Raw genomic sequence first — 13,823 nt, 5'->3', positions numbered from 1 at the left:
GAACAGCACCTGCTCTTCGGCCTCCTACAATGTGTTCTCTACCTAATCTTGTTGATTCATCTATTTCTCAATCTTTGGTCTCTGGGTGCATTTAAGAGAGCAACCCTCATTTATTTTACAATTTAAAGGACTAAATACCTATTAGAAACTAATCTAACAATTACATTAATCCAGATTACACAGTTGGATTAATGTATTCACCTAATCTAATCTTAGCCAAGATTACACTGTTTGGCTAAGTTATTCATTCTAATCTAATTAACATAAATTGAAAATTGTTTGAACATGATTAAGCAATATGTTTCAAACAAAAAGAAGTATTGTGGCATTTTGAACAAGCTGCACACAATTTCATAAATTTATTCTCCAAAAATTATTGTACTATCAGTGGCACTTCAACTAGCATCACTTTCACATTTTTTTTCTTTTCTATGGGGTTCTTTTATCTTTTTTTCTTTTTCTTTTTCTATTTTTTAATATATACACCCTCTTTTCATTTATATATCTTTTGTTGGAAATCATTTGCAATATGCAATATTATTTACAATTTGAAATAATGAAAGAAAACATCCAATCATTAGTTGATCCTATAAATTATAGGACCCTAACAGAGACAATTTATGGTAATATTAAAAATTGAAGTAAAAGTTGACATTTCCTTTATCGGAGCATGGCCAGATCGTGGTTCCAAGCTTTGGGAGCATTCTTGGGAGCACCACACTCCCAAATTGGTAGGGAGCATGCCCAAAAGGTCTGGAGTACGCTTCCTGAGCAAACCCACCCAGAATGTGGTTCCAAAGACGGAGCAGGGGGAACGCTTGCAACAACCTTGACATAAACACATCATCAAAGTGGATATAATGCCCAAAGATAATTAGGAACAAATAAATATTCTGGGAATGCACAGAATCATCAAATGCACTTTAATGTACCTCAAACCAGCACAACGACTTCTTTTTTGCTTTTTTTGTTTTTCTTCTTTTGGACAAAAAGTTTCAAATGGTATATGCCTAATCAGATAGTCAATGGAATGTGTGACTAGCAGTTTTTTGGTCATATCAGGGTCGTATGGAATCAAAATTTCATGAAATTTGAATTGTAACATGCCAGCATGTATTTACATGTTTCCAAAAAAAATCATCCCAAAATGCATCCATTTAACCCATTAGAGGATGGAGGTAAGGAAATGTTGAAAATAGCAGCTTCGGTCAGAATTTCATTAGCAAATTAACAAATAAAATACATATTTGTGGGTTTGACCAAATCGGCCCCACAAGTGGAAAACCCTCCTCCTAACTCTCATATAAATAGACCTTCTTTGGACCTCATTTGGACATCCATCATCACATCAATTCATCTCTGAAATTCGCAGAACTAAATCCACACGTGCGAAGGAGCAAGGAGGCATTTCAAATCTGTGTTCACCAGCTTTTCTTCTCTGTTCTGACTTGCATTGACTGGTGTTGACTTGGATTATTCTCTGCTGCTTTGACCAATCTCTTTGACTATGGATGGAAGCCAAATATTCCAGGAATCTTTGACTCTATTTTGACCGCACTTTGATCTTTGTTATGGGTGTGTTGACTGAGGTTGACCACAGGTCAACTCTCTCTTCTGACTGAGACTTTCTGTTGATATTTTTACCAAGTTCTCACTGAGGAAGGAAGGTTGAATATTCTCTGCATTGACTGACTCTTTGACTCTCTGCGTTCACCAAATTTTGCATTGTTTTTTGTGCATTGACCGCAGGCTTGACTGTTGACTTTGACTGAGAGTTGTAGGGACTGTTTGACTGTGGTTGACCAAGCTTCCACAGGCCAAAATTCAGCCCTTTGTTGCCTCTCTCTCATTTGAAAGGATTTTACTTGGTTGACTTGAAAAGTCAAAGGCTTGACTTCCACTGGTTTATGGATGTACTATTGGACTATGTATCTCAAGCTGAACATTGATTGACTAAGCAATAGAAGAATCGGTTCTGGGTTTTCTCCCTTGTGGGGTTTTGCCTTGGTCTTTGACCAAAAATCTCTGTCTCATTGTGTTTGCCTATCTTCTATTGTGCATTATTGTTTACTATTCTATCTATAATTGCTTAACTATTATTGGGGTGAATGAAATATTGTTTCAACTGATTATAACAGCATAGAGCATGAGAAAAATTAACATGAAAATAAGGCAAAAGGAATGGAGAATAGACATGGAGAGGATGGTAACACCTTCCATAATTGTAATAAAAATTTTGGATATGAGCTGAATTGGGAGTTTAGGAATATCCCAATGAATCTATTTATCCATTCCAAAGGCTCACCCTTTTGCTATCTCACAAAACATTCATTTAGATCCCCTAATGATGAGTGGAGTGTCCACTTAAATCATTGGGACATTTCTAAACTCCATGTAACACCCCTCATTTTGTAATGCAAATTGTAAATAACTATTATATAGGTTGGTGAGCTAGATGATATGGCCAAGGACCACCCTATACTGTGTAAAATTTTGTACATATTAATGATAATATAACACATCGCTAGTTGCATGATAGAAGGACAAAACCGTATGGAGGACTATGACTCCACGAGAGGGGAACAAGAGGGGGACAGAAAGACGGCTGAAGCCAAAACAATAATATTTCATTCCTACCCAAGTACCATTACCTTAGTTGAGAAAAAGACATATCAAGCTTGAGTTTAGTGAAGGGCTTTCCCTTGTGCCATGTGTCCAGTAAAAGCCATGCACATAAAAGTGAGGATTTTGGTGAAGCGAGTCACTTTATTGGGGTCATTTTTCCTTACCTGTTAAGGTTACCAAAGGGAGGGGCAATCCAAAGAGAGTAATGGGGGACCTTACAGATACGGAGTTATATGTGGAAACTAGTGTGATACTACCATGGGAATGGCCCTAATGTTGTGAAATTTTCAAGTTTAATTGTAGCAACTGGAAATTTATTCTTCTAACTGTAAATTATACAGTTTATTTGCTACGGCAAACAACGAATAAATCACACTGCAATTTTTCACCATAAAATTACTACGGAAAATAACATGTTGGAAACTGAAAAAATGCTAGCACACAATAATTTTGACAGTTAGTTTTGGACAAATGTCCCTAGAAAACCCAATGTGGGAAAATCAGTGTAGCAGCTAAGGGTTTGTATTATTACGCAGCAGTGAAACTCTAAGTACAATAAAATGGAAACAGTGAAATTCTGAGTACAATAAAATGGAAGCCAAACTAGCAATCCTTTCTGAGAGAAATACTGGCAAAATCATTGAGGGAATTTTACCCTCCTCCACAAGCAATCCTAGCCCCAACTAACCACAGAAAATTGTTTCGGCAAACCCCTGCATCAACCTTCTATGCAGACCCTACCTAGGCCAAACTCGCACTCTAGAACTGCTTTGTAATGTCCCCGATTAATTAATATGGTTAAGAAGAAATTCCATTTTTGCAATTTTGACCATTGGGAGATATTTTGGCATTAGAACTTAGCAAAGGTGGATTAGGAGGAACCCACTTGGCTTTTTAGGAAAAAAAGGCTTCCAAACATTAGAAAAGGTAATAAATCAAAGTGCAAGTGGAATGTGGGGGCCACTCCAAAGGGAATTCGTACCCCCTTAGGAGAGTTCGAACTTGTGGGGAGAAAGAGGAGAGGGAACTCAAATTGTGGGGGGCACATGAAGGAATAGAGGGGGCAGCGAGATAAATAGAGGTGGAGGGCATCATTTTGGGGATCTTTTGCTCAACTGATATCTGAACCGTTGTTTGCTCACGCTGTTAGTTGGGTCAACAAAGTGTTGTTTAGCACACGAGATTTCTGAGGGGAAATCTCAAGTCCTATTTCAGTGGACTTCGAGTGCCACCCTAGGGGAGCTTTGCTACATTCTTGGAGCTTTTACGAAGGGGTTTCACATGGAGATTCGAGCTATTGAGGAGCAAGCTAGGCGCAGTAAGGGACCACACATTCTTGTGGGGAGTGAGCTTCATAACATCGCGGATTCCAAGAATTTAGAGGCATATTCTCTTGGTACCTAGCAGCAATTTTGCAACAGGTTGAACGATTGGCTAAGTGGATTCCATACAGGCCAAAATTCTTCTTCCTGGGCCACCATAGAAGTGCTTTGACTGGGCCTGCATAGCCATTAGAGGAGTAAGTCGATTGTGGAGGCTTGAACCGGAGTTGGGGCTGTAGAATTACATGGGGGCATAAGGATAATTCTTGGAGGTAATTCTCAGCTAATTTTGGAGGGCTTTAGCAGTTATTCTTTAGGCAATACGAATTACCCAGTTGTAGAGGGTGCTCACATTATTTGGGGTCAATTTTAGAAGGTTGGAATTAGGCCCAACCCTTTTTGGGTTTTTCTGGGTTTATTGAGGAGAGGCCAAGATTAATTTGGCTAAATTTTTTGAGCACACTAGCAGGCTCAAATAGGTGTCTCTTTCCAGCCAGCAGTTGTTGGTAATTTGCTCCATTTTGTGGGTTTTCTGGTTTGAAGGATTGGAACCAATTCCTTTCTGGGTCCTGTGGGGAAAATTAAGAGGAAGCTACAACAGCAAATTGGGCATTCCAGCAAGGGATTCGAACCATTTTCAAGTAGCAACAGTGGCACAATTTCTGGGCAGCGCAAAGGTAGTTTGGGGGCCGAAATTTCTACTCCTGGGAGCATCTTTCTCACCTTGGGTTTGCTTCAACTTGCTTACGCAAGCCCAAGTGCACTTGTTCCTTATTATTGTACTCCCATTTATACCAGAATTAATAAAATGGCTCAGCTTATTCGCCCAGTTTCTTGGTGTTTTTGATGGTGCATGCTTAATTGTGATTTTATTTGCTATAGCCTAGTTCATGTGTTTGTTATTAGCTGTAAATTTCAATTTGGAACATTACAGTGGTATCAGAACCCTGATCTTGGCCCAATTGTGGGTAGCCAACAAGTACATGGGAGAACTGGGTATGAACGCACAGTGACGGGTGAAACCATAGACAAACCTATTGCTCAAGGGAAATTCAGTATGTAGAAATTTTGGGGTGGAATCTGTTGGGACGATGAGAGGGTTTCCCAGTTGAGGAGGGTGACAAACCAGACCCATCCTCACCCTTACAGCAGAGACACTAGAGGTGCGCAAGTCGCGGGGGTGCAACCATCTACATCATGTGGGGAAAGTCGACAAAATTGGGGACAGTTAGAGGGTGAGACCAGGGGGCACTTTTGCTGGTGGAGACGTAGCTTTAGATATCAGGAACCTGAGGAGGAGGTTGAGCATGACGCTAAGAGCCCACAGGATAGTGAGGAGCACATCAATATACCCGGTGTGGCATAAGAGTCACCATTATTAGAGACCTCTTTGATAGCCTCAAATGACACCTTGGTGGAGAGGATAGAGCCTACACCCATAAAGCCATTTGTTAAGGAGGTGCCACCCATGGATGAGACGCTGACAGTTGTTGAGGTATCCAGAGTTGTGACCGAGTTTGCAGGTGATAGATGCCCATGGCAATTTCATCAGTTTCAAGCCGACCTAGCATTGAGAGAGAAGGCCACGACAATACGAGAGGCCATTCTGCAGCAAAACAAGGAACTGGAGGGCATGAGAGCGGTTTGTGTCGAATCAATGGCCAAATTGACTCGCGTTGGGGAACGATTGGATTCCCTAATGGTCCAGCTAGAGTGCACATTAGAGCATCGGAGCAGCCCTCTTTAGACATACATAGATGGGTTGGTAGCCCTAGTAGGTTGCCTCTGCACATTGGAGAGGGAGAGGCAGAGTCACCTCGACATATTTTATGTGTTGACTAGGATGATGAGATGGGGCGACATTAGTTGTGCATGGTACAGCGTCCGCAAGATGCAGGGCTTGTTCTGTGTACGGGAGTTCGTACATCCAATCCCTCTCTTGGGGTTGGATGGCCAAAGATTCTGAGTTGGTACCTATGGAGATGGTAGTGGACCCGAGTGAAGCTCAATGGGAGCTTCCAGGCACTGGGGATACAGAAGCCCAGACTAGCATTGGGATCCAGGTGGGACTACCTATCATTTCCCAGATATGTCGATCGACTACAACCTTAGCGGTATAGTTGAGCGCACGCATTTGCTAGGGGAGTTTCGGTCAGCACCCATGGCCAACCAGTTTATGGGTAGACTCCTTAGGTTGTCTTGGTATGACGGTTGTACATGGGATCACACGATGATCAGCATACTCTGGCAGGAGTTTGTCGGAGGAGGTGGGATTGGTAGGCCACTAGACAGTTCCTTATATGGAGTTGGGGATTCTTCACATTTATGTGGGGCAGAGGGGACATAGAGGAGCAGAGCAGTGGTGGCATCATTACTAATACCTAGGGAGATTCACTTCTTGGGTCCCTAAGGGAGGATGTGGAGGTGATATCCACTCATTGAACATTATGGTGATGCAACGATGGAGATGATGATATCGATCGGGTGCAAGCCGACGCATATGGACACAACTTTAGGCCATCACATCTAGGGATGTGTAAGAGCATCTATGTTGAGTTGTAGTTTGCAGATGGGCATGGAGATGGATAGGGGTGTGTCGTAGTATGTTGGACTGCATGGTGGAGTATGAGTGCCTCACATCGCATTGAGTACACACGGGAAGTGATAGGTACAATGACACAAGCGGGACACAGGACAGTGGTATAGTCGTAGTCAGGGGTATCCAATGGTATCCAGGGATAGATTGCGGTGTACAATGGCATGTCAAGGAGTGCGGTGATACTGGGTGGTATGCAATGGCAGATGATGCGGCGCGACAGGCTCTTGGAGCATTGCCTCCAAGGAGACTAATGGACGGGGGCAGTAGGTGTACCATTGGATGCAACTCACCTAGGAACGAGGACATGGTTGAGCATATGGGAACACCATGTTTAGCAGAGACAGGGCTTCGAGGAGGTTGTCAACAGATCCGAGGTGGAGAGAAAGCCATCCATAGGGTTACTCTCCCGTATCCTAGCGGACTCTTGATCATAGATTCATACCCTTGGGGACCTACCCAACCATCATCCTCCAATGTTGCTTACATTCGCAAAGCGTTTTTTTGTTGCCCCGTGATGCTCTTCGCTTAGGCGGCAGGGCATGGGAGGCCCACCCAAGGCAGTTGGTGAGACCCTGCGGGTCAAGGGCGGAGAGGAGACTCTCCAGTTGAGACATTTGATGGATGCACGAGATGGTGGATACATGCTTAGGGATCAGGTGGTTGATTGTCGAGGTAGCATATGTTCCACCCTTGGGCTCACGCTTGGGGAGGTGATTGCAAGGGAGTTGCATGATGCACTTTTAGCGAGACAGTATGAGGCGCTACAGGAGCCTGGCAGACGATGGATGGTGGACTTCGTCTACGGGAGGGTGCCTAGACTCCAAGTTGTGTCCAGGCGTATCATCAGGAGTTGGGATAGTGGTTTTCACTGTATGGGTTGGAAGGAGCCGGGCAGATTGGCATGCTTGGGACAGATTCTTAGTACTCGGGGTCCACCTATGGGAGATATACAGGTATCAAAGATGAGGGTCGGATGGGTTCTAGCAGGTAGCAGTGCTACACAGTGGCAACCCATGGGGAGTGAGAGTTGTGACCTCCCAGTATGGTTAGGGGATCCAGGGATTCGATTGGCAAGAGGATCCCTCCACTTATCGATGGGTAGGGTTACGATGGAGGGTGATCCAACTTTTTTCCACACTGACACATGGAGAGTCGTTGAGACCTTCGTCATATGGCGGGCAAGTTGTCACTCAAGATCGAGGCTAGACGTGGAGTGGCGGACTCGAGCATTGCAAAGTTGCCCTAGCAGGTTGGTCATAGCGCTAATCGGGACGGATATAGTGGTCGAGCGTTGTCGAAGAGGAGGGTCTGATACGAGCATGTTCAGCAGTCGGGCATGATCGGGGTGTCACGATGTCAACAGGATAGGTTCCTTCTGTGACGAGAAGGGGATTCTGGCATCGCAAGGCTGAGCAATTCAGCTATCCGTAGAGGTGAGTTGGTTTCAACAGGGGAAGGTCATCCAGATCTTCCATTTGGTTTTAGTGATTCATTGATGGTGTGGGGAACTTCATCGATGTGGCAAGGTGATCAGCAGAAGGAGATCAGGGGAGGCTCGAGCAGACGAGGGTTCAATCCCACCAGGATTAGATTGCATCTTCAGGAGTCCGCCCCTAAGGTGCACAAGAGGGACTATTCGATAGAGCAATTTCATGAGAAGATGATCAAGACCTTACTACCATGACGCTCTACTTAGTGGCGGCATGTAGAGGGCATCAGGAGCCTATGATGAGCTGGACTGCGAGTGGAGCAAGGGATGCTTCACACTGATCAAGATGGCTTGGGATCCTGACAGGACATGGCAAAGATCAGAGATGACTCGGTGGCACATTTGGGACCCCAGTATTGTTTGCAATGATTATCTGGGTTCTTTGGAATACATGTGCCCAAGCCTATAATTGTGTACCTCGAAGTGTAAGAAAATATTTATCATTTTAATTGGTTTTCCTTATTGGGTTTCTAGAACGAAATTTGATTTCACGGTGTGAACGCATTTTCTTGGTTGTGCAATGTGAATTTCTTCTTGTTTTAAACTATTGAATGCCAAGTAAATATACCAGCATAGTAAGACTTTGACAAAAGAAAGATGGAATGTGTAAGTAGAGTTTTAGGCATAATCTATTACGGCATTAATAAGCATGGAAAATTTTAGGGGCTAATATTCGTAGGTGAGCTAATTTCCATCATTTTTCCCCCAAAAAAAAAGATACGCCAATTTTTATTTTTTATAAAAATGATTCACCCAAATTTTACAATATAAAATTATTTTACCTTAAAAATAGCCAACATTATATAGACAGTATATATAAAATCATTATAAATTTGAATAATTGTACAAATACATCAATAAACATTTTATAGTTTGCATATTAGGGACTAGTGAGATTAGCCAATGTTTTTAAACTTCAAAATAATTTTCCATCCTTAAAATTTTCCCCGTTAATAAGATGATTTAAATCACCAAACAATAGAGAAGGGTCTCGTTTAATAGTAGAACTTTAATCAAGAAAATAAAATATTGGTGTTGAAGAATCATGTTCCTCGTAGGCTTATTAGCAATTACAGATCATTGTCATTTCTAGATATAGAGATTTCTTGGGCAGAACCAGTGGCTTTGGAATCTCCCAACCTTGATGTTTTCCATATAAGTTTGCAAAGTTGTCATCCAAGTTTTCCTATGACTTGAATGACGTTTTGAGAACCCCCATCTAAGATTTTTATTGGTGTGTTCTAGTTTGGTTTAGCGTATAGTTATAGTATAAAATCTAAAAGAACAGCACTTTGGGGTATTGCTTTATCGAAGTTCGAGAACGTTGTAATGTCATTGTTTCTATGTTGTTATGTCTCATAATACTGAATGCCCAATGACATTTGCTGATGTTACAATTCATGGTGCTTCTGAAACTTGATGCATATTCAAATGAGAGCAGTCCATCTCACTATCCATTTGGACAATTTCTTATTTAAGAAAATGTTCTTTAATTCTAAGCTCATGAAGATATAAGCGAGAAGTTATCCAGTTTCTACTTCACCAAATAACAAGTGTGTTAAATGCAATAAATAAGTATACTTGTGACTGTTTTGAAGCATGTCGAAAGAATAAGTCAATTTAAAATGAACAATCTTAAGTATACAAGTTCACAATGCATGGGTGTGTGTGAAATGAATTATTTATTTGTTCGAAAAGCACCTACACATAGTGGGGAGTACATTGTAGATCCTCAATTTTGACATTTCGCTCAGTGTATTTTTGTTACCAAAAACACATCAACGCTGCCATAAGTGACTTTCCATGTGTTGGAAGCCAAAAAATTTGGTGAAGCGCAATTGAATATAAGTTATGTATCCAGTTTTCTCTCCTAGAGAATTGCCAAGCATAACAGATGATTATCTAGTCGACTCAATGGATACGAGTGAACCCATATGTAGTGTTCAAACTTCAAATCAATATTTTGATGTTTGGTCAACGATAAGCAAAAAGAACTTTGGTTGGGGGTAGACCAAAACACCCTTATCGTGTTGTCAAAAGGAAGTTATTTCAGTGTAAGAAATAGAAAAAGGAACTCAATTTAGATGAAGGGTCAAGTTTTGTAGCAGTTACAGCTTTTTTTCCATGAGGTAGGTGAAAATGACAAAGATTAAACGCTCCTTTTGCAGCTAAAAATAGTTTCTTTTTAGGCAAATAAAGATTTTTAAGATTTTAAAGAGATATTGAGAACCCTTTTGGGGATCTGGTTTGAGCCGAGGTGCTACAGGAGAAGACAATGAACTCTAAATTAATCTTAGATATACTTTTGTATTGTGTGAACTTTATGTTACTATTATGTAACTATCAAAGCTAGTGTTAGTGTTAGGTAGCTAAACCACCGAAACTGGGTTGTAACAATATCAATAATGTATATGAGAATTGATATGAGCGGTGTATTTAGTATTTACATAAGTCTATATATGAACAACCTATCTTGAGTTAGCCTCGTACATTATTCAGTTTTATATTAGCACCTACTAATGTAACAATGTTTTATATTACTTTTGTGGAAAGATGATGGTAATGGTTAGCCAAAACATTAAATGGTAATTTCAAGAGATTTAATAAGATTTGATATTAAAATTTATGTAAACTTTTCTACAAGACTATTTATCAACTAAATTAATTTTTGGAACTTCTTTCTAATAATTATCATAAATGTTTATGTTGATATCACTGTTAATTATACATAAGACATATAAAAATATATGAAAAAGAAGATTTACACACACAAACAATACTTGATGATCGTATTAATCAAGAAAGATCATTACATAGATACATGAATAGAAATTTATGTCTCATATTAAGTAAAGAAAGTATAAAACTTATTAAGTAATATATAAGATTGATGCTAAAATATTAATAATTGATGATAAAATAAATCATGGTTGTATTTTTTAGTGAGTAAAATTTCACCCTAATTTTTCATTTTTGGAAATTTTGATCAGCTAAATTAAAAGGGCCAAAATTTCAAGAAAATCAAATTTTTCAACCATCGAATAAAAGTTAAAACTATAATTTTTAACAAAAATTTTATCAAATTTGTTAAAAATAAATAAATTAAATAGATTTAACACTATTAAGTTACTCCTTTATTTATTGGGTATTATCCCTTTTACATGGATATCGTCACATTCCCTGTTGACCGTTACAATTTCTAAATTGGCTTCAACTTAAACCAGATTTGCCATTATTCCTGTGAGAATAAGGCAACTCCGTATGAAAAAAGGTGCACTTGTCCGAGTTATATTTAAACTTTGGGATTGCTACTCCAATTAGTGGTGGAGCTGCCATGACATGGATCATTGATGAACTGAACTTTTCGTATATATCCTCCGATGTTTTGACATGGTTGTTTATTAGGCATGATCCCTTTTTCCTGAGTCTTGTCCCATTCCCCGTTGACTAGTACAATTTCTAAATTGGCTTCAACTTAAAGCAGATGTGCCATAATTCTCGTGAGAGTTAAGCAACTCTGTATTAAAATAAATTTACTTGTCGGAGTTCTATTTAAACTTGGGATTGCCACTCCAATTGGTGGGGAAGCTACCCTAGCATGGATTATTGATTAAGTGAACTTTTCCTAAATATCTTAGCATATATCTTTGATTAGATGAACTTTTCCTAAATATTCTAGCATATATCATTGATGAGATTAACTTTTCCTAAATATCCTTCCATGGTTAACTTTTCCTAAATATCCTTCCATGGTTGTTTATGTAGGAAGTCGTTTTTATGCTTTAACCTGGTAGTTAAGGCTGGATGCAATGGAATATTAGGATCTTGACCAAGCCATAAACCCTACTCTATGCAAATCTTGATCCGCCTCTCCACTCCAAACATCCTCTAACAGTTGTTGTTTACGAAATTGTCTAGCATTCATGCCTAGCGACACTTCAAAAAGTAGGTGAGAAAGACATGTGCAGAGAACAAGAAAGCTGCATTTGAATTCCATAAAACAATGTGCAAATTCCATTTACGAATTTCAGATGCACGTTTGCATTTCTCAACGAATTCATAAAAGAAATTTTGGAGAAGAAATAATACAGTAAGTAAACACAATTTGGGAAGAACACATGCTTTTCTCGACAGATGAATCAACGATGACGATCTTCTTCGAGAAACCGTTATTTTGCAAGCCATAGACAAGAAACCTCGTAGTTTTAACATCAAAGTTCCCTATCAAATTTAAGGATGCCGATGCAAAACTAAGGAAACTTGCATCAAATTCACAACGCCGCGGGACATATCCCTGGAGATTTATGAAAGACGAATATTTTATCAAAGAATTTAAGAATAATAACAACTAATAATTCAATGTTCACAAACACAGCAATTTGGGCATGAAATTTAAACTCGACATTTCACGATAACTTTCGCCAGGAATTTTAAGAGAGACTAAACGAGGATCAGGCAATTTGTTTAACAATTTTGAGAGATCTAACAAATAATGCAAAATATATTCCAACATTTTGTGATATTTAACAGTGTTCAGAAGATTATCCCAGCAATCTAAGAAAGAGTGAAGTATGAGAGAAATGATCGAAATACTGCATCAGCCGCGATCGTCTTACATAAATTTACACATTCTCTTCACACTTAAAGTTCTCATCTATTTTAAATATTTAAAGGGGCAGTAATTATTTCATAATTATTTTAAAATGATTTCAAAACAAAGATAGTGCCAGACAAAGCATACCTGCAACATTCAAGCTCAATTCCTGTGGCCGCTAAAGACCATCAGCAGCGTCCAGTGTTCCGTTTAAGCTATCAGAAAAAAGTGACAAAAATCAAAACCAAAATCCTGGCCAGCATTGAACGATCTTGAATACCACTACTGAAATTCAAGAAATTTCAATATGTTTCCCTAAAGTATTGGCAAAATGAATATCTGATCGGAGCTCTTCTTTGATAATCTGACGCGGGAGCGGGAACCCATTCCGAGCTCACAGATCAAAGCTCCTCGAAGCCAATTAAATCTTCGGACCTTTAACTGAACATCACTTTTAATGGAGGTTTCCTCTAACATTATCTTTTCTCTTTTTCCCTCGCGTAAACCACAAGAGATGCCATCACGGGAGATTTGAAAACATTTATTCAGGATGTACTCTGTGATGTAATTTTGTAGGGAGCTATATGGGGCATCGGGAGATCCATGTCGTTCTCTCTCCACATTTATTTTGGCATATGTCCAGAAAATTAACGAGTGAATCATTTTAACTCCTAACCCCTAATTTAAAATGTTATAAATTATTTTTTTAAAACAAATAACTTTTTATTAACATAAAAGTTGTTTATATATAGTTAAGAGTATGTGTTTCCTCCTAAGACGTCACAGTTTTAAAATCAAAGGGGTAGAGTATGTATGCCTTTGTAAAATTAGTAGTCAAATCGTTGCACAGAGGTGGGTCCCTTGTCCCACAAACAAGGGGGTCTCATACACCAATTTGGTGTCTAGCTTTGTCATGACCTTAAAATTAGATAATAATAATAATAATATGCATAATTGCTAAGATATATCTCATATCTCATGTAATCTAAATCATGGAATACCAAAAACAAGATAGCAGGGCACACAGTCTCGCCTTAAGATCCCCATAGGGAGCGCCAGATATGACCCAACAAACAGGGAGTGAATCATTACAATGTGGGTCGGCAAGACCCGGCATAAAGTAGAAGATAAAAGGTCTCAATGCCCGCAAACTAAAAAGCAACCAAAAGATGCTATGATCACTTAGACACGCCC

General features: G+C 39.5%; 1 protein-coding gene across 1 annotated transcript in view; it reads right to left on the bottom strand.

Annotated features, from left to right (window-relative positions):
• LOC149225674 (transglycosylase) overlaps positions 1–13,255 on the bottom strand; it is a 152,395-nt gene extending 139,140 nt beyond the window's left edge. The window contains exon 1 of the mRNA XM_089379983.1: positions 12,777–13,255. The gene's annotated coding sequence lies outside the window, so the exon portion shown is untranslated. The remainder of the gene's footprint in view (positions 1–12,776) is intronic.
• Between the last annotated feature and the right edge of the window lie 568 nt (positions 13,256–13,823).

This window comes from Pinus tabuliformis, chromosome J, assembly GCF_031772625.1.
Source record: "Pinus tabuliformis cultivar Carrire ecotype Pingquan chromosome J, CPIR1, whole genome shotgun sequence".
Lineage (NCBI taxonomy): Eukaryota > Viridiplantae > Streptophyta > Pinopsida > Pinales > Pinaceae > Pinus > Pinus tabuliformis.
Note: the sequence above shows the minus strand (reverse complement) of the source record. Positions and strands in the feature narration are given on the sequence as shown.